This window comes from Anopheles arabiensis, chromosome 2 (genome assembly GCF_016920715.1).
Source record: "Anopheles arabiensis isolate DONGOLA chromosome 2, AaraD3, whole genome shotgun sequence".
In the NCBI taxonomy this organism is placed as follows: Eukaryota; Metazoa; Arthropoda; class Insecta; order Diptera; family Culicidae; genus Anopheles; species Anopheles arabiensis.
The window spans coordinates 44,835,595-44,860,607 of NC_053517.1; the positions used below are offsets into that span (position 1 = coordinate 44,835,595).

Consider the following 25,013-nt stretch of genomic DNA (forward strand, 5'->3'; position numbering starts at 1 on the left):
TGAACAGTGCGGGGGGATTTCGACCCCATAATCAAAAGATGATTGCTAATAAAAAGGAAATTGTATACCGTAAAATTATCGCATAAAACGGTGCATCGTGGATTGCATTTTACCGATCAGTTGCTCTCGACCGTGTATACCGGGATCATTAGTGGCGAAATTTATCGCTACCAGCGTTGCCTGTACCAGTTAAGCAGTCAATTTTGGAGCTGGTGATGTTGAGTTTCGCATTGAAAATCCCTGTAAACATTATAACCCGACATCCATACTACATTGTGCATACTAGTTGCCAATTTCTGAAGTCAAAGGCCAATGAATCCGATTACGAAAATTGTGTTATTTCTATCCAATTTATTATACGTTTTCATCGTATCTAACCCCTATCATATTAATATTCCCATATTCCCATAGTATATTCCCTTTCCTTTGTATGTAATGTTGTATGAAACGTTTCTGATAAAGAGAGCATCTGACATTCAAAGTAGTAAATATTCAATTTATTTGTATTGTTTGCCTTGATGGTTATACAGTGATTGAGCCTATTTAGTTAACCTGATACATAATGCAACCATAGTCGGTCGAACTGGCATGCCTGTGGAACAATTCTGTGAAATTGTTAAATTACCTTAAATCAATGGAAACAGAGTAAGTTTTCTACAAAACATTTGAAATAAAAGTAAACTGCTTCAATGGTTTGATAATACAAAAACGATACTAAATTAGTCACTTTAAGGCTCTTTCATCAGAATGTTCCTGAAACCAAAATACATGTACAAAATCACATTTGTTGTAAAGCAGTACACCCTAACGTTACTATTTGCAAACACCCCAAATGAGCCCGCATAATAATGGTTTAATATTAAAGATAATCTTAAATTAAGGCAGTCCCATCACGACCTCGCGGCTCACAGCGCAGCACAAAGTGTGCAGATTCATACAGCTTTCCTTCAGAATGACTATATCCTTGCTCGAAGCACCGTCCTGAATGTTTGTTTTCCACCCCGTTCGTCTGACCCACCTACATTGTGTCCGTTTTCCAACCCCTTCGCGAGTGTACCGGAAATGAAAAACGAACACCCTCACATACGGTGCTGTGCAAGGAAATTTAAAATTAGTTTCTTAATTAACATCAACCATCGTTCTGGCCATCGTTAGGCTTGGCTCTTTCACTGGCCAGATTGGTGGGGGGGGGCCGGCAGGATTCGGGTCAACAATCAGCCCTGATGTGCCGGGCTTAAAATACCAATCGTCCGTACGATTCCCTTTTCCGAGCAAATTGAGAATGGAAATTGAAAATCTCGTTCTTCTCGCATCAGGAAAGATCCGCGCCAATGTGGCTGTGGTATCAATCACAACCAACGTGTGCTTGCTTTTTTACTGTTTGCGTTTGGTTGGGTGTTTGTCTGTCTACCGAATGATCTCTTCTGATGTGCTGCCGGGGCGGTTTTTGTTGATTACGAAAACCGAATGCCATTGGCTGACCTACATTCCACTGGAAACTGACACTGGAAACCAATCATGCAAAATAACACCCACAGCAACCGCCACCGTTGCGTTCGGCCCCCTTCTTACCTGTATCATCGATATAGGCTATCATGCATCAATCATAGCCATTGTTTTAGCGCTTTTTTCCCCAGGTACGCCCAAAGCTACGATAAAGCCAGTTCGTTATAAAGGACGAATTTTCACTCATCGATTATCTATTAACCTACACACGTGAAGCTACACACTGTGCCACGGACATTCGGTTTATGGCTTCATTATTTTGCTAACCGAATATTTTTGCTATACCCCAACCATCCACGAACCTACAGCACAGCAGCTAATCCGATCATTATTTCTCTTTTCTTTCCTGTTTATCTTTCTATCTCTCTCTCTCGCTATCTGTCGACGCTGGATGGTCGATCTAACAGACGGTTCCATGCCCTCCATAGCAAGCATAACGGAAGCTAAGCCCAATCCCAAGGTAAGTCCTTTTTCCATTCTGTCCGCCATCGCGTTTTATGGGGCATAAAAGCAAAAGAAATGCGTTCGAAGCATCATTTGGGGCAGAGAAAATGTTGGATGAAAATTTTTGGGTTCTTGAAAGCTGTAGCTTTTCGGGAAACAAGCTGAAAGATGCAACCCACTCGGGAGCAACATTGCTGGTGCAACGATTGTCCCTGTATGTGGGCCGGCAAATCCGATTACATCTTCCCAGCCCGTCGTCCTGGAATGTTCGTCTCGGTAATGGTCATTAATAGAAAGATGTGCCCTCGGCAGTTTGCACAGCTCGGTAATATCTTTTTTCTTTTTACGTTATGTCTTGAAACAATGTTCCATATTCTCCCAAATTTGCTTTAAAGATAATGTGTTTTAAAGATACTAGTGCGCCAATAGTTATAGATTATAAAGCAGGTAATTTATATATTTATATAAATATAGATTTTGTGCAAGGTTGATATTATATAAGATATTAGAATTTTAACCAAATAGGTAAAAAGAACTTTGAAGGTAAAGTATAAAGATTTCTCTAAGCTCGGATCCCTTTCCAATATTCTTCATTGTCTGTTTAAATTGGCTTACCGCTTACAAAACCGCCTGTTTAATCTCCAAAGGTTTCGGTGACACAGTGTGTTAAATGTAACCGTCCATCGAGCCCCGAAAAATGCCTCATCTACCCGCATAGCAACAATAAAAGACCTAACAACATAAAAAGCTGACCGGCCAAGCGAAGCGAAACAGAAACCGATAAAGATTTTTGATCTCACCGTAAGCGATCAACCATCCAACCGACCGACCAGTTGATTGAATTTGGAGGAAAAAGCAACTTTCACAAAGCTCGTTGCCGCAGGGTAGCGAGAATATTGAGTTTCACTTTTTCGGCCCAAGCTCCAAAGAAGGCAGATCCTTTTCTACGAATGTTTTTCTCCTTCTCCCGATGCTTTCCACGCGTTGGAGTGGGTATGATGGAACAAGCGTCCGAAAATTGGAAAAACGTTATAAAAGTGCTGTAATCAATGATTACAGTGAAGCATTTCAGATTTCATGACCCAAAAGCGGGGGAATGCAAGGAGAATGAGCAAACCGGAAAGGGATACCGACCGAAAAAGGGGCTTTTCGACGCCGAGGTTCTTATCGGTCTTTGGCAATCGATCCAATTTGTACGATTAGGCTTTCATTAGGTGGATTGTGTACTCTTTTAGCGGTACGATTGAATGAAATGTTGAACGTTGGTGTGAGAGGGCATTCAACAGGCCGGTTTACGCCTGTAGTATTGTTCTTGAAATTCTCACATTTTAATTTAAGAGCTCAATGCTTTTATTACATTTCCAAGGTGCTGGTTAGTTGGTTGGGCAGACAATATTCTCAAATATCACTGAATTGCACAGTACATATCCTTAGAATAGAAAGAATATTTATTCATTGTGCCAAGAAATAAAATAACTCGGATTATATAATAAAAAAAAAAACACTATAATGAGCCAACCAAAAATCAATTCCGATCATCAATCATGTTTCGAAACTACAGCTCATAATGCACTTGCGATGCACTAATTACCGTCCTTCTGGGAACGCACACTAGAGTAGCTCAAGTTTTGAGCTTTTTTACTCGCTCTATCTTATCCACACTGGTGTAGTCGTTATTTCTTATTATAAAGATCAGCTCGGAAAATCAGTTCTGATTATTATTCTCCATTCCAAGAAGAATGCAATTTTAATAGATTTTCATCCTGTGTCACAGTTTTGGTTTGAAATGATTTGCAGAAATAATTCAGTCATCGATTGGTTCAACTTTTTTTTTTTTTGGCACAACAACCGCTGCCGGTCAAGGCCTGCCAGTACCCCCCTAGTAAAGTGGGCTTGGCTTTCAGTGACTTATTGTTACCGTAGCAGGATAGTCAGTCATACGTATGGGGTCGGGGTTATACACGGTCTATTCGGGGCTTGAACCCTGACGGGCGTGTTGTTAAGTCGTTCGAGTTGACGACTGTACCACCAGACCGGCTAGACCGGCTGGTTCAACTATACGTTTAGTCAATTCATCATAATGACAACTCATATTTTCATTTCGTACCAAACATTACATTTCGGAATCTTTGTCATTTTTCTTCATAGTTTTTTTTCACTTATTTTTATATATTTGTTTAATTAACATTTTTAGAGTTCTATGTTTTATATTCTTCATCTTCTATATATAGCTTTGATGGCGAGCATGTTGTTAAGTCGTACGCGTTGACGACTGTACCACGAGTTTTTCAACCTTACAACAACAAATACATCTTCCACAATACTACCACGCGAAACTACGTAAAATAGAAAGCTCTTTAATCATGAAAGCCTTAAACAATTACTCAACATTCGCTGCCAAACTGCATCATTACGAACACCAAACTCTTCGTACCAATGTATTGTTCACCATCGCTGATGATTCCCAAAAGCCAGGTTAGCTAATCAAGCAAGAAAACTAACCTCCTCGGTATCAATCACCTCGGTCTGTACCGAAAGGCACTTAACTAAGGACTTTGAGACAATCGAGCGGGGATGCTTTGTCTTAGCCGTACAACATTTCAACACAACCCACGTGCCAGCTCAGGCAATGTATGGACTTAATTTTCCCGTTAATCTGATTATAGCGGGAGTCAATAAAATTACCATAATGGCGACTTATCGTGTTGGCGTCGGATCGGGCGATTGAGGGTGGACGAATGCCCGGAACAACGCGAGAGTAATTATTCCCTAGAGTTCATCACCAGCTCTTCCACCATGTCCACAACCAGTGTTCCAACAGTTTCCAAGGTGCTCATCCTGCCTGGTATTTCCCGAACACCGAGGCTGGAGGGTGCAGAATTGTTCACCCGGTGAAACAACATCGAACCTAATTGAATTTTCATTGAACGGCTGCGGGCAGCGTAATTGATTTACGTAGCTACCTCGGTCGCGAATTCCGTTTACCACTCCCCAGTGCCCATCCTCTTTAACCTTTAGTGATTTTTTTGTTGGATATACAAGCTGAAAACTCAGTCCTTCTGGGAAAGTTTTATTTTTACGTCAATTTTTTTTTTTATCCCTTGCACGTGCGGTTTCAGCGTGGTTTTCCAAACACCCAACTCACTACTCGCATCCTTTCTTCCCTGTCCCTAACGGCTACAACTCGCTGACAACCTTTGCTGTTGGTGATAAATCTTCCACGGAACGCTCCCTTGTTCACTTGATCGATTCGGGTTTGACAGGGCATGCAACAAATGTCCTTGCTAGGATTGATTGTTTCACTCCCACATCCCTTCTCCAATCCCATCTCAAGGGTGAAAGTTCGACACTGCGTCTGCAGCACGCACAATGACTGAAGGAAATAGCCGTAACCAACGGCACAACCGATGAATGGAAAAAGCACATGGCCAGAAATGTTTGGTCCCATGCGTTCAAAGAATTCTGTGCGATTCAACAGAAGGAAGGAGTTATTCGTTGCTTAACGACGGAAAAGAACCTCGAGAGCAATATGCCATCGAACGCTCGCTTCCGGCCCGGTTCGGTTTGCCTAATGGGCTAATACTTTGAGGTTTGGGTATGCTTTCTTATATTTTTTTAACCTCTTTTGTGTAGCGATCCCAGTCTTCATGCACCCCGAGCTGAGGCATTCTTATTGGTTTGCGAGCTGTACTTCGCTTGAAATCTCGGTTTAGATTGGTTTGGTCTCATACATCAATGAGCGAATTTCTTGCTACAGCATTGACTGTACAGGTAGGGTGTACGTTGAAATTGCTGAAATGCTTGGAATAGCAATTTCATATATGACCTTCTTTTTTCTACCTCTTTCTAACGAGATGGCGTCAAATCTAAAGGGTTAGAGCGGAAAATTTGAAACATCTCTTTGCTTGATACGTGGATTCCAGGCACGAGCCTGAAATATCATTGGTAGCGTACGAAGCATGATTTTCTTTTTTGTAACTTAAAAAAACGAAACGATACCTTAGTTCACGGCAACACCCCCTAGTTTCTGTAAGTTGCTACGTTCAAATGTATTCGTTGAGCAACTTTAAAGAAAACTGTTACTTCTATGATCCTTTCAAAATAAAATTATCAAACGTGATCTCCACTGGGTTTCAGCAAAATATATGTAACATAGTCATGCAACGATGTTTAAAAAAAGTTTTTAGAAAGCAAGAATGTAATCACCTACTCAAATCGGTTTTTTGGTGAATTCATTGTGTAACGTCAAATTGCCCTAGTGGAGCTAGCGTAAACAGCAGATGTTGTTTAACAGTGATTATAAACATCACAATTGTTTGTAATTCCAAGATTGTTAATCATATAAGGTGTACGAATTTAAAGTGTATAAGATTTTTTATCATGTTTTTGCCATATGGTGCGGATGTTCATTCTTTCACCTTTTTACTCTTACTTTGTTTTACCTGGTTCTGATGTTCGAAGCAATGCTATTTGGTAGCAAACATCAGAAGCGAGTTAACCAAAGAACGTGTAACAATGTGTAAAAATGAATTTTAAGACAAATTAAATAACATAGCTCAATACTACACAAAAATTATGCAGTAATCCACTGGCTCTCAAATGCATATCAACTTTTAGACACAGTCGTTGCCTCTAAATTTTGGATCCAACTCACCTGTTTTTGTTTGTAAGGTACACAATTTTGCCTCTATGGCAGTGAACAGCTTATAATTCGGTCCACGATGACAATCGATTTATTTACAAAATTTAGCGTAGTGTCTGAAATTGTTTTTTTTCCAAAATCGTTTTATTTAATTAAAATAGTTAAGATTTGCAATGACAGATTTTAAAATATTACAATTGTTATGGCAATTTTGGATATTTTAATGGATCGACAACTATATGTTGTGCTGTAGGATAATGTAGGCATGTATTTTAAGGTGTAAACAATTATTTAATTTCATTAATTTTGGACAAATCAAATCAAATCATACGGTTTTTATAGTGTTTTTGTAATGTCAAATAACAATTGTCATACATCTACTCAAATACCTTGTAAATTTATCATGCTTCCTTCAAGAGACAAAAATTGATGACTTACAGACAAAAAAAGGTGCGCTAGAGACAATTTATTGTACGTTCTTTTTTGCGTAACAATCTATCGTGGTTTTGATTATTTGTACTGGCTTTCGAAACATATTAAGTACCACGCGACCAGTTAATCAGTCCTTGCTACGGGAATGGTCAATACGATGCTTAAACCCACAACGGGTATTTTGTTAAGTCGTGCGAGTTGACAATAGTATTACGGGATAGCCCATTTTGCTACGATAGAGGCTGTTAATAGCAGCTGATAAAGGGGGCAGCTTCGTACAGGCAGCTAAACCACCTGCAGCGTGAAGTAAGAGAGAATCAGCCGTATCGGGGAGTTCGTTCGTTCCCGGGAACGTTCGCCGCGACGCTCATTTTCACTCATTTCATAGCCCTCTATGATAAAAAATTAGAAAACCGTCTAGGTTTTGTTCTGCCCAGTCTAGTGGTACAACTCTGGTCACTCATGAGCATCGAACGTTCTTCGACGAACGAGCTCCCCGATACGGCCGAATGTGAGAGAAAGCTTCGTTCGAGATCGTCACTGTTAGATGATCGAAGGAGCTAACGGGCGATGGCGGCAAAAGGATGAAGGGGATTCTGGTGTCGGTGCTTGGTTAGAGAAGAAGTGTTACGAATTTATCAACTAAAGTTTAGTGGTGTTTAGAAAAATTATATTTATTGCGTAGAGTATCATTTAATATAGCTTTAAGCTTTCCACTACTTCACAACGTATAAGTACGTTCGTAAATAGTTCCACAAGTACTGTATTTCTTCACTTATTGATTGTTATATATTATTTAATAATATTGTCATAATAATTTCTTTAATATTTTGTTGTCAATTTAAGCTTGACAAAAATGGGGGTAAAATATTCTGCTGCAAAGGGCACCAAATAATGTAATTTAAAACATATTTCTATCTAAAATAAAAAAAACTTGATTTGATTCAATCATTAACACACATATTCGCTATTTTCTAAAAAGTATATTTAAGATATAGATAACAAAACACAATAAAAAGCGTACCAACCTAAAACAATATGCCCGTCGAGCAAGGACTAGAACCCTATGAGTACGATAAATGACATGAACATCATTTCAACTCCATTATTCTAATCAAAAGCAATCTACCTGTATCGTACACGAACCTCAAAGTGTTTGTCAACAAAACCTCATCAACCTGCTAAATAGTTTACTTAATCGGAAGCAATTGAGTTCTAATCATTGGCACGGTACATGTTTGCCCACCGCACTACTCCACTGCCCGGGTGCAGCCACAGCCATACGCCAACCGTCAGCCAACACATTTCGTCAGCCAGTGTACACTAATTAGAGCGGCGCGCAAAGAGCTGGTTTCTGCCCTAGTCGAGCGATCATCACTCCAAACCCTTCCTCACTTAGTGCCCCTGCATTGAATCATTACAAATTATGTTAAGGCTCTTCTGCTTCCCGTAGTCATACACTGATACACGAACGCGTGCGCGCGGTGAGAATTAATTCACTTCGCCTGCTGTCATTTATCTCACGCACGTCCCACGCAGATTTCGCCCCATGTCGACAGCGCTTCCACCAAGGGTCTATACCAATTTGATGGGTACTGTGTGACAGCATCAAGTCACGCGGCCTTGTGCCACCCGCCGACTGATAAATTGCCCCGGCACCCGGTAGCCCACGGCCTGGCTGCCAAAATCAATCGATTGAGCTAACTCGATTCGGGTGTGTGGTGGATGTGCAAAAAATGCCGCGCGACTGGTAGCAGTCATCAGGCAGTATTTTATCTTTTTTTGTGTCATCTTGTATCGCTTCGCTCTAGAGTGGTGTATGTGTGTGTGGTATTTTTGGATGGCGTTCAGTTTACGCGTCGGAGTAAACTGGCACGTTTGCTGCCAAGCGATGCGCAGTGTGGTGAAATTGGCAGCATCGAAGACTCCGATCCCCGGAGCCACGTTGTCGGTACGCAACCCGGGTTTGGATTGTAAATTTATGACCTTTTGTGTCACCAATGTCCTTGTCGCCGTCGGTGTCTAGGAGCATCCCCACTTCATTTCAATCGATCGAACACTCAATTGCACAGTTTTGTTCGCCAAACAAACAAAAAAAATGGTAAAACGAGAGCTCCCAAAAGCTACTGTGTCTATTGTACATCGAACAGCAAGATGACAGAGGAGTGATAAAAGAAGCGCCTTGTCCTTCCTCTTCTTTTTCCTACCCTGTATTGGATCATCGTCTGCGAGGAACGAACCGAGGGAACCATTTTTCCACGCCACAGGCTGGCTTTTTTATTTGCTGCCAGTTTTGCATGTATGTATAGTTGTATGTGTGCAGAAGAAAAAAAACTCTGCCAAATAATTCATCCAGCACAACTTGTGAATGAGAGGATGAGTGATGGTCGACGATTTACCATTTTCCCAGTGTATACCCTGCACGGCAAGCTGTGTGCAAATGCAACAAGCACACACATAACGACAGCTGGGAGAGCGAAGGGAAAAGCTTTATCTTCTCTTCCGAATGTATTCCCATTCCCTAGACATAAAGCTTTACCGCTGCTGTAAACCTATCCATCTCATCCTGTGCTGTGGAATTTCGGTGCAAAAAAAAACCTTGCTGAGCAAAACAAAAACCAGGCGCCTCCTCCAGCTTTTTGTGCAAGCGTATATTATGCGATACTTCGATGGCTGTATTGGCACGAGAATGCTATTGATTTCTGACAAATTGTTTGCTTTATGCGCTGTTAGTTTTTCGACTTTGCATTAATATGTTATTGGAAGCTAAATTTATTCAACGGCTGCAGTCAACCAGGCAGGCAGAACAGATTTAAAATATTGGCTATAGATTAAATGAGTTTAATATGATGACGTTACACGATTTTTATCATTTTGATTTTAATTGTAGTTAAAACCTAACAAAAACACAATTCCATTTTGATTTTTGTTTTGTTTGCACACATTGAAACAAAATTGTTATTGAAGTGCTATATAAAATAGCAGTATATGCGATTGCGGTAACGGTTTGTATAAATGATGTTCCTATAAATTATCTCACCAATTTAAAATATCAATGGAAAATCCAATAGGATGTTATGTTTAGGAACACAATAATCTATCGAATTTCTCACATTTTCTCGCTGTGTCTAACCTCATTGTATATTTGTCGAACATTTACCATTTCTTTTCTTCATATTCTTTAGTGAAGCAGGATGTCTTCTATGTATTATTCAACCTATGCTTTATAAAGCCAAATTCAAAGACGTACTGCTATTTTGAGGGTTTCGACAATTCGAGTCATATATCGCTTGTTAATTAAATGTCGTTTTCGTGTTGTATTTGACATTTATATTATGTTCATGTTTCAATGTTTGAATTAAATAGTTTTGTTTTTGTCACCAAATTCTGATCAAATAGTGTTGATGCTTGTGTAATCCGCTTATCTATTCTATATGATATGATAGTAAGTTTCCGTTATTGTATGTGTGTTAAATAGATAGTTTTTTGGTTTGACTCTTCTGATTTAGCTTTTTTGGAACTTTATTTTTGTTTTTTGTGTTTTTTTTAATTGTTGACTGTCGTCTCCATCATACTGTCTTCTGTCTCTGTGTTTGTAGGAGTATCCATTGTACTCACTTTGCTAGTGAATGGTGTTACAGTCACTTCGTACGATTTTCTTTCTTTGATGGTTTTCTCTTTTTTATATTGATGTTAGCCTTTGTACGCTCCTCTATTTACGATCGATTGTTAAATCTAATCTTTCCGAGTGCATATGACTCTAACCCCCTAGTTTTAAAGCTCTGTGTAGTCAAATGAAAATCTAATGATTCGAAATGACATGGAACTGTCTAAACATTGTCAATAGAGCGTCGTTGTATGAGGCTAAAGTTGAGCTATACTTATTTTTCAGATATGTACGTTGTCTATGAGTTTTAGCTGGTGCGTAAATGGGAATATTTTTAGCAACTCAAACGCCTCAATCTCATGTCTCAACAGCTTGGCTATAAACACACTTTGTGCAACTTTTCAGCGATGTTCAAGAGATCGCAGCCCAAGCAATAAACATCGCGTGCGATACTCAGGCATATTAAAATTTCCTCTCCAAGGGAGGAAACAGACCGCGACTCTTATATATTAGTGTCGATTATCTGATTCAAACGGAAATGTGTCAAACAAAATCGCGCTACACTAACTGCAACGAAATCGGTATTATACAAGGTTGTTAGAGACTTCTTTCGTTGACTCGAGACATTGCTACCAAATTGATCTGAAATGGATTTGTTTGTCAAAACAAACTGCAACGCGTAACGCAGGAAGTATCGTACCAATTTATAATTATTTCTACGTGTGGCATATTATTGTTCTTTAAATGTGTTTGGCAATGTCATGAAAAGTAGCGCTTGTGGTATGATTTTCTAATTTCTGTGTATTTTGTTATTCCCACCCTTTTTGCAGTGAATAATTACAAAAAATCCCTTTTGAATGTAATTACATACAATTCGTGTGGTTTAAATATATGTATTTAGTAGTTAAACCGTAAAACAAAATGCTTTCCGTAGGTTTAACCTGACGGAAAGCTGTTTGACAAAAAACGGTTTCCGTTTGAGTCAGGTAATGCAAATGACCTTCGTTCAGTTCGATATATCAAACCAGAGACAAATCGAGTTCTCTAACACGGATTATAATAGAAAATGAGCATTTTTGATACTTTTTCTCAAGCAGTTGAGTCACATAATCGACACTATAATCGGCACTATTGCCTAGTATATTGCATGCATGTCATCCCAAAACGCATGTTAAGTTAGAAATATTCGCAAGTTCTTTGCAGTCCATTGTATTGGATATGGACCTTGGAGCTGTTTCACCTTGAACGTTGAAGAATGACGGTATCGGTTTGGTGATAAGCTTGTTGATTTCTCGATGTCCATCTTTAATTCCGGATGGGGATTCCCGTACATCGTCTTTTATCAATTTTATTTCTCCATTGTTTTTAATTATTCTCATTATTTCTTCATCTTAATCTCATTTACCTTTCCTTTGCATTTTTTATGATCACTCATATCGAGTCGTTTAATGTAATGTCGAATCCCATTTATTGCCATCACCCTACATGGTACATGCTACATAAACAACATAAAGACGATTGTAAGCTCAATTTGACTAATTTGTTGTCTAATTTGTCTATCAACACAGTGTCTAGAGTCACTGTCAGTTGCAAAAGTAGATTCTTAATGAAGTAATCATAAGGCAAAAGTTAAAATAATAAATAATTAATATGACAGTTTTCACGAGCGTAATGTTTAATTAATCAGATAGAATGTTTAGTTATGGCAGTCATAACAGATAGTAGTGATATCTTTAGAATCACCCGAAAATCTTTCTTTAAAAAATAATTCACACTTACTTAATTGAATGTACTCAATATTAAACTTTAAACTGAAACAAACAATAGCAAAATACTTACTCGCTATTGTGTCTCATATTTACCATTTTCTTCTTGAATCACTTCGAGCGATTTGTTACCGTCTCTCTTCTGCATTCTCCACAAGGGGCAGTATAATTTCAACGGATTCATATTCATCATTGATTGTTCAACAATAACAAAAAAGCATCGTTACAATTGAAGCGTACAGTTTGCTTTAGCAACACGAGCCAACAGGGGAGTTTATCTTTTGTCACTCCGTTACTCGCTACCTTTCTCATATCAAGTACTACAGCATTGTAATGTCTAGCACAAGTTAAGGCTTACAAAAATGAACAACGAAAGCAAACTCATGCACACACAGACACAGACGTGCACGCGCCTGTCAACGTTTTACGTGGTGAGAATTGGGAAGTTAAACAGAGTTTATGAAGCCATTCTATTGTAATTCACCGACAATGAACGACAATCCGCCTGACAGTTGCTTCCTACTGCATTGGTTCAGTTTATAAATTTCCATCGTTGTTAAAAACGAACCCACGCCGGATGGTGACGGAAATTGAGAAGGATAAGCAAAATTTGTACGCACATAACTTGCCCACTTAATCTGCAGCCAGCGATGATGATGCTGATCATGATGATGGGAATGGTGGCAAGGCAAATGGGACGGCTCGAAGAGTAATCATCCACAAGGCGAGCTTGGAAACGACCGGATGAACAGCATGATAAGGAAAATTGAAAGCAGATTTTTCATCTGTGATAAGAGCACAAATAAAAATCGATGATCATTCGCCGCAGCATGTCTCGGGGAATTGGAAGAATCTTTGTATATGTGGGTCCCACGACGGACCGCCATTGCGCTACGATTTGCTCGCACAGTTTCGCCGGAACCTGTGTCACATTTATGCGGTCAGTGTGGGAGTTTGTGTAAGTGGACGCAATGAACATACTGGTCCGTACGGTCGGCGTCCGCTTTGGCCGATGGCCAGCGACGGGATGGAACGGAATTTGCGGATTGTATTCCATAATGGTGCGGTGATTTTTGCTCCATCCATAAAATATGCTGCTTTATGTGTGCGTACCCAGCGGTCGCTACAAGCCGGTGGCAGGCAAGCCTGAAACTGTATTTTTGGGGCGCATACTCGTTGCGGTTTCGTAGCAGTTCATAAAATCTGGCTAGTGAAGTAACGCTTTCTCCATAAGCTAAATAGAAGTATTTCGAAACGCATAATGGGTTGTTTTTATTATGTTTCATAAATTCATATTTTTAGGTAATGTTTCAGTTATAAATCAATTGAACAAGAGAAAAAAACACTAAAACTAATATATTCTCGAATCCTATTTGTAAAACGAAAAATATTAGTGACGAAATGTTTGTTTTTACACAAGCACAACCACTTATTTTTAAGAACTTGTTGAACTTGATGTATGTTATGGAATGAATAATTTCGTTTTGTCCCATAAATAATATTATATTCTTCATACAATCAATAAAAAATGTTTTACAAACTTAGGTACAACTTTGTGCATACTAATATCAGTGCATTGCCTTGGACCATTCCAGGTGTTTTTTGTTGTATATCTAGATCTGGACATAAATTTATATACATTGAATCAACTAATCCAAGCATTCTACTTAGTTGGAAGCAGCTGATAGCTAACACACTTGTTCATTCATTAGAACGTACGATGTTCTGCAACCAAACTATCCAAACTGGATGCACCTGTAGCGCCTGTTTGTTGGTTAGGGATTCCAGGCCAGAATACATATCAACCAAAACATAAACTCAACAATCAATGCAAAAGTTTATATATTTTCCATGGATAATGCTAAATTTAGTGTAACTTTGTTTCATGTCATTTTCATGAACAATAAACCATCATCAGTATAGAAGATACATATATATCTAGATATAATAAATGATGAATAGATATGATTGGAACTGAATCTTTATCAGATTTAAGCTGGAAAGGATTTTCAAATGCATGGGCATGGCAAGGTAGATTTACATTTGAATATTTACACACATATAAGAGGCCAGTAAATAATTTCGCTAAAAAATATGTTCTCGTTATATCTAAATATTAATAAAACACGGTTTATGAAACACTAACAATCAAAAATATAATTAAATTAACTCTATTTATAATGTGAGACTAGGAAGTTTTTTCTTGTCAAAACATGACTAATCATCGCTATGATTGAATAATTAGTTTGCCAAATGCGAAAAAAGTTCCCTTTTTGAAATTGATGGGACGCTATTTATTGCTAAAATAATTATACCTATTCCAATCCAAACGTACAGATCTTATTTAGCACGTCAATCCTACCTCATTGGCTGCTCACTATAAATCCAAAACCTACGCAACAATCAACTCAATCAATAGAATCGAGGGATTGAAATTGCTTCTGGCTCGCGGTTCACTGCCTCCCGCACAAACTGTTAACCACGCACCTACGCGCCGCAGGGTGAGACGGTGGCAGTACCTACCAGGCCCAAAAATTAAATTAATTAAAACTAACTTTAGCGCCAACAGCGATGGCGCCTGCCCGCGCCTGCTAAATTAATAGCACGTTCGGCACAGCAACGACCCTCGCAAGAATGGGCTGAGGACTACCCGTGTTTGAAAATATTTGACTAATGGGTCCCGAACAGTCTGGCCAAACCAGCCAGTAAGCGGCAGAGGTGCGTTTTAAAACAATGCCGTGATTGATTTCGGTGCCGTTTCACTCCATCCCACCTTCCTTGGAAGGCTGTGCTAACCGTTGTTTTGTGGAATCTTTTTAATTTATTTCCAACTTTCCTGGAAACAAGTATTCCCCGCCCGTGCTTGGCAGTTGTGACCGAACACCAAATTAATTGCCGCATGTACACAATGTACACTCCGAACACTTTCGCGATGACTTTTGTGAATAATCTCCTTTCTTACCAAAGCCATTCATTTACTTTTCCTTCCTTGTTTTTACCCGTCCACACGCAGGATCAGCAACAGGCCAAACATCGACACCGGCGAGAGAACAGCGAAGACGAGAATGGGTACGGACCGGCCACCAACGCAGAAGAATCGGGTCTGGGCGGACCTATCGGAGCACCGGGCCTCAGCGACGACGGCGGGGAGGAAAATTTCATCGCACTAGCACCAGATGAAGCGGATATTTATAACTTCTCCAACATCATGAGCATGACCATGGCGAACGGGCCGCGATCCGGTGGCGGTACCAATGTAAATGAGGCAAATCCATTTAATGAATTTCGCAATACACCACGCCAACGTGACGGTGAGCCCGACCGGCAGCTGTCAGCAAAGGGTGAAAAGGAGCTGCCCGAGCTGACGCTCGACGACGAGAATGGGTTCGGTGAGGGCGCGTTGGGACGGCTCGGTGAAGGGTTAAGAAGTCGCCTCCAGGAGGAAGCGAACGGTGACGACGAGGACGGTGGCAATGGAGGAGAGGTCGAGTCAGAAGATGACAATGCGGTCGAGCGGAGTCGCTTCCTGGCGAAGGATCCGAGGCCCGCTGACGGGCAGGATGAACGCTCGTCCCGTACCGACACGGATGCGGCACTGCTCAGCAACAGCATCGACTTTTTGAACTCGATCGATGGGGCATACCTTCTTGCTAATGCCGCTAATGCCGGTGACCAGCAAGGGGTAAAGAGTGATGATTTGGCGCGAAAAATTCTGGAAGATAATGGTAAGTGGCTAATCAACGAAGCGTATATTACATACAACATGAAGGAGATCCTGAAAACAAAATAGAAAAAAATATATCTATCAAAGCCTACAAAGGTGTGATTTATTCACTTTCCGTGGATTCGCTGTGGTATTTTGTTTTTATAATGAATTCATCTATGCGCGAGCACACATCTTTCGTGCAATATTAAATGCTGTAGGGAGTTTGTGGAGCTTGACCCTGATGATCAATTAAAATTTTCCACGAAATTTCACTTAACACCTACAACAGACGAACAATATCTCTTAGAAACAAAGCAGTACGGGCGACTACTGAGATACGGCCTCCTCGAATTTGCAGATAGAATTTAGAATTTAACAGTTTAAAGTTGTCATTTAGAGGAAATTGATGTATTTATTGTTTAATTATTTTCTGATAGTCATTTCATACACATTTATGAAGATTCCTCAACTACTCAATCTGGAATCAGCGAACATTTTTAAATAAATAAATAAATATATTCTTTGACTTGGGTTAATTAACTGATATTCGATATAAGGCTTTTTCGATTTTCATCTTTCTTTGGGACTTGTTGTCGGTCCCAAATACAGTCGTATCTAGGGGATCGGCTGTACAGCTTACATAGAATAATTAACAAATTAAGCGACTTGGAACTTCTTCGTTAGTGTAAAGACTTGTCAAATGGTTGTTCAAAGAATTTTGATTTCACGTTTTCTTCATCGTTTTCACCTTCTCCTTTCCAGACAATAATATCGCAACACGCAAAACAACCGCGAGTCCGGCAGCGGGCACCGATTCGGACAACGGTGAAAACGAACTGTTCGAGCAGATGGAAAAGAAAGGCCAAATCGTACCGGCTGAAGCTGTACAAGAAGCACAAGAACTTCAAGCACACTCACCACCACCGGGGCGGGCTGTACCATCAGCCGTACCACAACTTTCACCACGACTACTACCGCCGCAAAATGTTGGAGCGCGAGCGGGAGCGCTGGAAGAAAATGCAGGACCTGAAGCCGGACTACCAGGGCCAGATCAACTACTACGAAAACTCGAACAAGCTCGAAACGAACGACGACATCATGGCGCACCTGAACGGGCACAGCAGCCAGGAGAAGTGGCCCAACTTCGACAAGGTGATGACCTCGCTCAAGACAGAAACGAAACCGGACAACATCCCACCGTACATCAAGAAGTACAACCGGCGCAACAAGCAGCTGATCGATCTGCTCGAGGGCACGATCGCACCGTTGTCCGACTACAGCGTGCACAAGCATCGGGAGCGCAAGTACCATCGTAGGAAAAATCCCCACTGGATGGAGGAGGATCTGTTCGAGGAGCAGCGACCGAATCAGGCGAAGGCCCAGGGCCTGCAGCGCAACTACATCCAGGAAACGATCCAGTCCTCGACGATACACTCAAACGCACTGCCCGGCGAGGGCATCCACATCATCTACGACAAGAAGCACGGCGGCGATCATGACGACTTTGACGATGGTGGCGGTGCCGGATCGCACCTGCTGTACGGTCGGCCGACCATCGCGAGCGGTGGTGGTGGTCATCCGGTGGATGGACACCATCCCAACTACAAGCTATCGTCCCGGGCCGGCCAGTTCGTGTATCATCGTGTCGCATCGCCCCAACCGGTAGGTGGCGCTGGCTACGGACGGTTGAAGCGTCAGCGTTTGCCGTTCGTAGCGATCACGGATCGGCGACTCAGTGCACCACCGAAACGTCGCACCAGCAGCCATGTCAACAACAATCTACTGAATCACCAGCCGATGCCTTAAGAATCGAGATCTAAAAAACTCTGTCTCCCCTTCACCTAGTCTGCTTACTCTGTCTATCTCTCTCTCTCTCTAAAGTTTTAGTTTTAGTTTCAGTTTTAGTTAAATTGCACTACTCTTAGCGCACAAATTGTTTGAAGCAAGAAAAAGAAGCAACAGTCGACATAGCAAAGTGTCGCGTTTAAAAAAGGAAATGGTTTGCTCATTCTTTTATTCCTATCATTCAATCATTCATAGTGTCCCAATTTTAAACTTCTATCCGTATTTCTCTATTTCTCTCTCTCCCTCTTATGCACATCCATTTTCACTCATTTGCTTGTGCTACGACTTTCCCGACTGGCAGCGAGGTTTACGCTGACAGGACGCTCTGGTGCGTCCTCACGGTAGATCGCACCCGGGGTCTTATCATCCGGTTTCTGGCAACTGTTTCTGTTCTCGCCAAAGACTAGGGCTGACGATGAGTTGCTATCGATCGAGTGTGATCGCGCTGGGATGGGGTTTTGGGACGCGGGGGAATGCACCGCACAGCACCACAGACCGCGAACAGATACAGGTCCCAAGGACGATGGAAAGGATGGACGGATTCTGTAACTGCCAGCTCCATCCTTTCGCCATAAAGTGCGTTGCGAACGGTGACAGACACTGATACAAAAACCACAAACAAAACAAAACAAAAAAGAAAGAAATGCAAATACAAGTAGAAGACGAAGACAATATATATTTACTGAAGAGAGGATGAGGAAGATGAAAAACCGATAGTGGAAGAAAGGAAATGATGCTCACGGAAGTAAAGTGTCGAATGAAAACAACAACAAAAAATGAAAAAAATATACGAAGAATCGATATAAAAGCAAAGCAAAACCAAACCAAAAGAAGAAGGATAGATACAAACAAATGCTAACAAAAGAAAATCAATACAAAATGTTAAATAATGGCACTTATGCAATTACCATCCCAAAACTATTCTACAAATTTTGGGAAGAACACAAAAGTAAAACCCAGCGGCAGGTGAAGATCGTTATCAAATAAGGCAAATGGAACATAATCTCATTACACAGCAGCGCAGCGCGGTTGGCTTACCCGTTCGGCGGACGATACCCATTGCTGCTAAGGCAGCTACACTGAACCCAGAGCAAAATCACCACCCTGTTTAACCGCACACCAAGCTAACATATCAAACTGGTGGCGAAAGTCACGATTCCAATCGTTGCGAGCAGTTTGCAACATAATCAGAAAGATGCAAACGTTCACTAGCGGCTCCCTTCCGACACACGCATATGCTCAAAAACACACCAATGCAGTTGTTGATTCTCCCCCGGAGGGACGCTTGAATTTTTCCTTCCACCGGAAGCGGCATCCCACGCACACGGTAGTCTTATAATCTCTAATGCACAAAACAAAAGACAAACAAAATTATGACAATAATAATAAACATTTTAAAGACGTTTTTTAATAGCGAAGATAACACGACGCGTAGCACCAAGACCAGATGGGATGGGAGATGTGCGGGCAGCTGAATGTATCGTTGGGGATGGTACTGCAAACAAAACAGCATAAATGTCCCCCATTTTTGTTTTTTTCTTTTGTTCATCTTTAGTGTTTTATGGTTAGCTTGCCCAGTTCTGTCCAAATTTCCATTCACTATTTCCTGGTACGTTTCGTGACAAAAGCTTACCAGCCACGTTACAGAACGCGTGGGACGTCGATGATGATGCGCCGGACAGTGAAATGTTAACGTAAGTTTTCTATGAAAACATATAAGCAATAGAAAATGACAATATCTTATATACTGGCGGAAGGCCAAAGGGACGCGAAAGTGAGCTAAACGGGCTGCCACCACCGACGTATGAGGAAGGAAGGAAGGAAGAAGAAGAAGAAGATAAAAACACAATACCGGCGCCATTCGTTCCCAGCATAGGTTTTCTGAAGAATTAATTTCACAAAAAATAACAACTGCACTCTTTCATGTTTCGGTAGGCGAAGCAAGCACATTGTAGTACGTTTAAACCGTTACTGGTTGTGTTGACTGTATCGTTTTATGGTTGATTATGGACTTAATTGAACATTTAGCTCGCGAGTAGAGTAAAGCTAAGAACGGGAAGAAGCGCACGGTCTAGGTTGGGAATGCTTCCGGTAGGGGATGAGGTAAAATTCAAGCCGGCAACTGCCTTCAGACGACAAAACGAACGGCCAGAACCATTGATCGATGTCGATGACTTCACCCGTGCGTGACATCTATCAACCAACGATACCAGCCAACCGCTGTGCCGCTGTGCCGCTGTGTAAGCAACTACGCGTTTAAGATTGAAGCAGCATATATGAGCATAATCTAAATCACACAACCTAAAGCCTAGCTGATACTTCTCACGGCATCGATTCACCAGCTCACCGGTAAAGGAAACATTAAGTGAAAAGTATTTAAAAACCACGCCTATATACACACATACACTCACCCACACACACAAACACATGCAAAACAGAGAAACAAATGCAGCACGATGAGAAGTGGCGGATTTGCTTCATATAACCGTAAACACACACACCCAAAAGTAGAAGGAAATCTCGAAGGTGGATGTTCCAAAAAAGGGAGGAGAAAGCGGGGAGTAAAAAGAAAAAAAGTTATAGTCAATTTTCTAAGCGGTATGAAGGACACAAAACGGTGAGAATCCCACGTGCCCCAAGTGGGATGGCTTCAGCGTGAAGTAGGCACAATCCGAACCGATATCATCCGGACGCCGAGGCTGACGTCGAACGGGGTCAAATTAAACGGTGGCGATGACTAAATGACACTCTGTATGTATGGGCTAAGGGGTGGAGGGGTTACTGCTGCTCCCTCGTAACGAAAAAAGAAGAAGAAGAAAAAACCAATACCCTACAAACACACGGTTAATAGATTTTAAGGAAACTTCCACATACCACAGCCTGGTGAGTGTGTGAGTGTGGATGTATAAAACTACTGACAGATACAGAATAAACCAAATCCAGGCCAACACCACAGCCCAGGCTGGGAGGGCTAAGCAACCCACCATCTTGTGGTGGTGGTGGCTGGTGGCTGGGTGGAATGCTCGCTTAATACTGTATATTTTAGCAGGCTCAGTGCGACGCTTATGTCGACTTTATTAGGATAGGTTCTTGCACAAGACACAGACACACACACACACGTATGTATGCGTAATACACAGTAATACACAGCAAAACAGAGTAAAAGGTGCATAGTGTTGCATACACGGTTCACGATTGTTTCGCAATCTCACGTACCTATCTCCAAGGGGAAGGTAAGACATTTTTTACACTTTTACTCTTACCTTCCCCCCGGAGACGCAACCCGTGGGAAGCCCAAAAAAGTTCAGGCTGGAAGTTGACGATGGATGGCCCATTGCTCCTGACAGGTCAGGCTAACAGCTCAGCAAGAAAGTCGATTGCTTCCGTTTTCCCGTGTATTTTTTTCCTTTGGCATGGTTCTCGGCACCCGCGACCATGAATCTCGGCAGCTAGGTAAGAACGGTTGTGTCACCACTTGCACCAGCAGCAGGCTGCACACGTTCTGCCAAAAAGTAGATTTGTTGCGTTGTTTATGCTCTATAAAATGAACCACTCTTCTCCTCCCTTCCCCCACGACAAATGATGCTTTGCTGGGCTGAAGTTTCAAACAATTTAACCTTCCACGAACGGGCAACCAGCAAACGCAACCAGCACCACCATGGATCGATACAGACACAGTGAACACACATGCACGCACACCCGTAGTCAAACATGGGCCGGCAGATCAATGTATGAAGGGCAAAGGGAAGAGAAGTACACAAAACACAAATAACAGCCGAGATTGATCGATGTGACTGCAAGGGGAGGAGGATTATGCTGGGATGAAGTAGTGTGTGTGTGTTTCACTTACCTTGGAATGGTACAGGCCGTAGGCATACACTATCCCATTGCCGGTTGATTTCCGTTTAAAAACATGACGAATTTCATTGAATATACAAGTTGTCTAACACACCCTCACGCACATGCACACACACACCCAACCATTCTTGAATCGGACCGGTTTATAGTTTCTCCGGAAGTACATTTCATCAGCCAGCGCTGTAGGTCAACGGCAAAAGCTGCTGCCTCGTGCTCTTCGGTACTGTTTTTGCGTGTAGTTGCACTGCTTGAACAGCATCCCGTAGCATTGTGCAATCATTAGCTAATGGGTTGGGCAGCAGAAATAAGCACACTTTTCACTAACCTGAACTACAGAAACACTCACACACACATATGCATTATAGCACGGAAATTAAAGACAGACAAACTGAGCCGAAACCAAGCAAGCAAACCACAAAATTAATAAAGCGCAAAGACACACACACACACACCTACATACGCAGCAACACAAATCAATGAAACAACAAATGGCAAAGGAACAATAAGATAGAAATAAAGAAGTATGGAAAAAACTAGCTTGCCAGCGTTTCGAGGGCCTTTTGCTGTTGTGGATTGTGAGAAAATCGTTGCATTTATCCGTGGGTTTGTCTTGTGCGACAACAGCCCGGTAAGTATCATGAGCGGCACTTAGTGGGACGCTTTTATGAAACTTTTATGTCGACAACTGTTCGCCAACTTTAAGCACAAAAATAGATACCATCGAGAAGCAACACATGCGCGCACACATAATTCTCTTTCGCATTGTTCCAGGCGTTTTACCGCTCCGTTCATACGCCGACGATAGCACCGCACCGTTTGAAGATCGCATATCGCGCCCATTGTGGTTTGGAATATTTTCAACGCATCAATTAGTCATCTAATTACACGGCAATTAAGCATGAATTATGTGGCAGGAATGCTGATTTGTAGCGTATCATTGTTATCAACCAGCTTAATTGCCACGTGGGCAATTCCTGCAATACGGTTCCCAGGACCAGCTGTTCGCATTTCACGTTTCATTGCACCCCGCGTCTTATCGGGAGACCCTCGGGAACGCGGTTTGGAAGCGACACATCCTTATCACTGGCGAGCGCGTGCTTATGTCCCCGGTCTGGCAAACCTGGCTGGGATTGTACTATTTCGGAGCTTTCGAAACTGCTGTCAGTGGCCCGTGGTACATGCGTGTGCGCTACGATTGTGATAAACCACTCATTGCCAGACGCCAACCAGTGTACGGTTCGTCAAGCAATCACGGGCCAGGATTGATCCAGATATCCAGATATATTCAACCCGGCTCCAAACCCCGTTTCCCAATTCGCTTCGCTTCGATGCGATTTTCAATCAACGCTTTTTGCTCGCAAACTTACCTTTTCACCCCAAATCTTTTCGGCATTCTAGCGAGATAACCTTTCCGACAAGCTGTTCATTTCCTTTAACCCACTCGAGGGTTTGCCACTTTGCCCTCTGGTTTCGACACACGCACACACCAACCATCTGCGCTACCGTCGTTATCTACCTATTGGTGGAGAGGGACTTATCTGGCGATTTCTTTCGCCCACGGAATTCGGCTGTACTTGAGCGGTTCTATCCAGAGCACAGCGCAGTATCGGACATCGGTTTGCTAGGAGGTAAGAGAAGGACAATCCAAAGCAGAAATGAAATAAACCCTAGAAGAAATGGGAGTTTCCCGAACGATGCAATGGAAAGCTTAACAAGAAAAAACAAACGGCTTTCCAAAAAAGAAACTCCCACGGATGGGAGAACGCACTAGAACGCCATCTGGAAGATATGGAAGCAGGAAATCGGACCCCAAACACAAGCGTCTTCCACTGGAACGGGGTAGAAAAAACGTTGTTGAAGTGAAAAGTTTACTCTCACTGTCAGTATTCTTATCCCTCGGCTACACGGTACTCGATGTCATCTCGACGGGTCCTATCTCTCGGGCGGTGCAAAAGTAAACGCTCCACTGCGAATACTTTCAACCGAACACATCGACCCGTTCTAAAAATGACGACTATGTCGACTGGCCGTTGGGATTGTGTGTGTATATGTATTCGATATGTTTCCCACAATCTCCCTCACTCTCGATAACGACAGTCTGTTGCTTAAACAAATTTGCTTCACCATTGAGCACTAGCTAGGGAAAGGGCATACGATCCTTCTTCCTGCCTTTTGCGTTTTAGCACAACGCTCGCAAAGACTTTAAAACAATTCCAAGAAATAGCTTAGGAAACTAACCACATTTCCTAGCAACGATTGGGCACTCGGTGGGCAGATTTTGTGAGAAAGTTTCGACTTTGAACACGCACCAACGAGCGATAAAGTTTATTCAATTCTAGGAAATACTTGACTAAGTCCTCAATAGCGGAGAAAAGTTTTGTCGGCGGTGCGCGTCCCGTAGGCACTCCCTTGACAATCGTAATGCGCACCGCCGTGGGCGGCTCAAAACTAAGGTTCGGTATGCAATAGGGAAAGCGTAATGCTGCCTGCAAGCTTATCGTATTTCTGTCCGAAGAAACTAACCATTGAAGCGACACCTTTAACAACACTGCATAGACCATTTTCTTGCCTAGCTGTTGGGAACGGTTTTCAGCTGCTTTGCTGTTTGTTTTCAGCACTCAGAGTCCAGTGCCCGTACCAGCATCTTATTTGGTTCGAGAAATTTCAATCTTATTGCAGCATGTGGTAGAATAGTGCTAATGCATTTATTCATTGCATTAATAAGGGGTTGATTTATGGTATCGTGCCGAAGCCAGAACCCTGGTGACCTGAAGCAGGCAAGATCACGACTCTAAAAATATGGCCTGCCTTCTTGCATTTTAATCATCCGTAAGCTACCGTTGCTGCCGTCCAGATGCCGTCCTTGCCTAGGCAAAGCGACCTGCACAAAACATAGCATCGCCCGGTTGTCGTACCTCACCTTTATCTAGGCTCGTTGTGGGAGTCGATGATACTTTCCTAGAACTAGGCACCCCATTACCGGTGCAGGCCCGAACGGTCAAGAGTTGTTTACACACTGCCGAGGACTTCTTTGAAGAAAACTAACAAGAATCGTCGTCCGCGTCGGCAAGTATGCTTGCTGCTGGTGTGTACCGTACCGAAGAGCAAAGCCCTGCGACACCGTCATAATGAGACGCCTGGACGGCGACAGCACCAAAACCTTCGCTTTGCCTTTCACCCACAGGTTGTCTGCTGTGCTGTGTCAAC

General features: G+C 42.0%; 1 pseudogene; it reads left to right on the forward strand.

Moving 5' to 3' along the window:
• The window catches only part of LOC120898378, a 51,836-nt pseudogene extending 29,493 nt beyond the window's left edge, over positions 1-22,343 (forward strand).
• Positions 22,344-25,013: the final 2,670 nt, after the last annotated feature.